Below are 2,500 nucleotides of genomic sequence, written 5' to 3' on the forward strand. Positions count from 1 at the left end.
GCCCCATCCAGCCCTGTGCCACCCGGGGGGTTCCAGGGTGCTGAGATGGCTGACATTTTGCTCCGCTCACGACGGTCACCGCGCGACGCAAGAACAGGCCAAAAACTGGCCAAAACGGCCCAAAAACGGGCCAAAACTGGCCATTTTTGGCTGCGCGAGCGAGCGGCGAGCGGCGGACAACGAGCGAAGCGAGAGGCAGCACCATCCCTGCTATACGAAAGCCCCATCCAGCCCTGTGCCACCCGGGGGGTTCCAGGGTGCTGAGATGGCTGACATTTTGCTCCGCTCACGACGGTCACCGCGCGACGCAAGAACAGCCCAAAAACAGGCCAAAACGGCCCAAAAACGGGACAAAACTGGCCATTTTTGGCTGCGCGAGCGAGCGGCGAGCGGCGGACAGCGAGCTAAGCGAGAGGCAGCACCGTCCCTGCTATACGAAAGCCCCATCCAGCCCTGTGCCACCCGGGGGGTTCCAGGGTGCTGAGATGGCTGACATTTTGCTCCGCTCACGACGGTCACCGCGCGACGCAAGAACAGGCCAAAAACAGGCCAAAACGGCCCAAAAACGGGCCAAAACTGGCCATTTTTGGCTGCGCGAGCGAGCAGCGAGCGGCGGACAGCGAGCGAAGCGAGAGGCATCACCGTCCCTGCTATACGAAAGCCCCATCCAGCCCTGTGCCACCCGGGGGGTTCCAGGGTGCTGAGATGGCTGACATTTTGCTCCGCTCAAGATGGTCACCGCGCAACGCAAAAACAGGCCAAAAACTGGCCAAAACGGGCCAAAACTGGCCATTTTTGGCTGCGCGAGCGAGCGGCGAGCGGCGAACAGCGAGCGAAGCGAGAGGCAGCACCGTCCCTGCTATACGAAAGCCCCATCCAGCCCTGTGCCACCCGGGGGGTTCCAGGGTGCTGAGATGGCTGACATTTTGCTCCGCTCACGACGGTCACCGCGCGACGCAAGAACAGGCCAAAAACTGGCCAAAACGGCCCAAAAACGGGCCAAAACTGGCCATTTTTGGCTGCGCGAGCGAGCGGCGAGCGGCGGACAGCGAGCGAAGCGAGAGGCAGCACCGTCCCTGCTATACGAAAGCCCCATCCAGCCCTGTGCCACCCGGGGGGTTCCAGGGTGCTGAGATGGCTGACATTTTGCTCCGCTCACGACGGTCACCGCGCGACGCAAGAACAGCCCAAAAACAGGCCAAAACGGCCCAAAAACGGGACAAAACTGGCCATTTTTGGCTGCGCGAGCGAGCGGCGAGCGGCGGACAGCGAGCGAAGCGAGAGGCAGCACCGTCCCTGCTATACGAAAGCCCCATCCAGCCCTGTGCCACCCGGGGGGTTCCAGGGTGCTGAGATGGCTGACATTTTGCTCCGCTCACGACGGTCACCGCGCGACGCAAGAACAGCCCAAAAACAGGCCAAAACGGCCCAAAAACGGGCCAAAACTGGCCATTTTTGGCTGCGCGAGCGAGCAGCGAGCGGCGGACAGCGAGCGAAGCGAGAGGCATCACCGTCCCTGCTATACGAAAGCCCCATCCAGCCCTGTGCCACCCGGGGGGTTCCAGGGTGCTGAGATGGCTGACATTTTGCTCCGCTCAAGATGGTCACCGCGCAACGCAAAAACAGGCCAAAAACTGGCCAAAACGGGCCAAAACTGGCCATTTTTGGCTGCGCGAGCGAGCGGCGAGCGGCGAACAGCGAGCGAAGCGAGAGGCAGCACCGTCCCTGCTATACGAAAGCCCCATCCAGCCCTGTGCCACCCGGGGGGTTCCAGGGTGCTGAGATGGCTGACATTTTGCTCCGCTCACGACGGTCACCGCGCGACGCAAGAACAGGCCAAAAACTGGCCAAAACGGCCCAAAAACGGGCCAAAACTGGCCATTTTTGGCTGCGCGAGCGAGCGGCGAGCGGCGGACAGCGAGCGAAGCGAGAGGCAGCACCGTCCCTGCTATACGAAAGCCCCATCCAGCCCTGTGCCACCCGGGGGGTTCCAGGGTGCTGAGATGGCTGACATTTTGCTCCGCTCACGACGGTCACCGCGCGACGCAAGAACAGGCCAAAAACTGGCCAAAACGGCCCAAAAACGGGACAAAACTGGCCATTTTTGGCTGCGCGAGGGAGCGGCGAGCGGCGGACAGCGAGCGAAGCGAGAGGCAGCACCGTCCCTGCTATACGAAAGCCCCATCCAGCCCTGTGCCACCCGGGGGGTTCCAGGGTGCTGAGATGGCTGACATTTTGCTCCGCTCAAGACGGTCACCGCGCAACGCAAAAACAGGCCAAAAACTGGCCAAAACGGCCCAAAAACGGGCCAAAACTGGCCATTTTTGGCTGGGCAAGCGAGCGGCGAGCGGCGGACAGCGAGCGAAGCGAGAGGCAGCACCTTCCCTGCTATACGAAAGCCCCATCCAGCCCTGTGCCACCCGGGGGGTTCCAGGGTGCTGAGATGGCTGACATTTTGCTCCGCTCAAGACGGTCACCGCGCAACGCAAAAACAGGCCAA

The sequence above is a fragment of the Musa acuminata genome, unplaced genomic scaffold (genome assembly GCF_036884655.1).
Source record: "Musa acuminata AAA Group cultivar baxijiao unplaced genomic scaffold, Cavendish_Baxijiao_AAA HiC_scaffold_404, whole genome shotgun sequence".
NCBI lineage: Eukaryota > Viridiplantae > Streptophyta > Magnoliopsida > Zingiberales > Musaceae > Musa > Musa acuminata.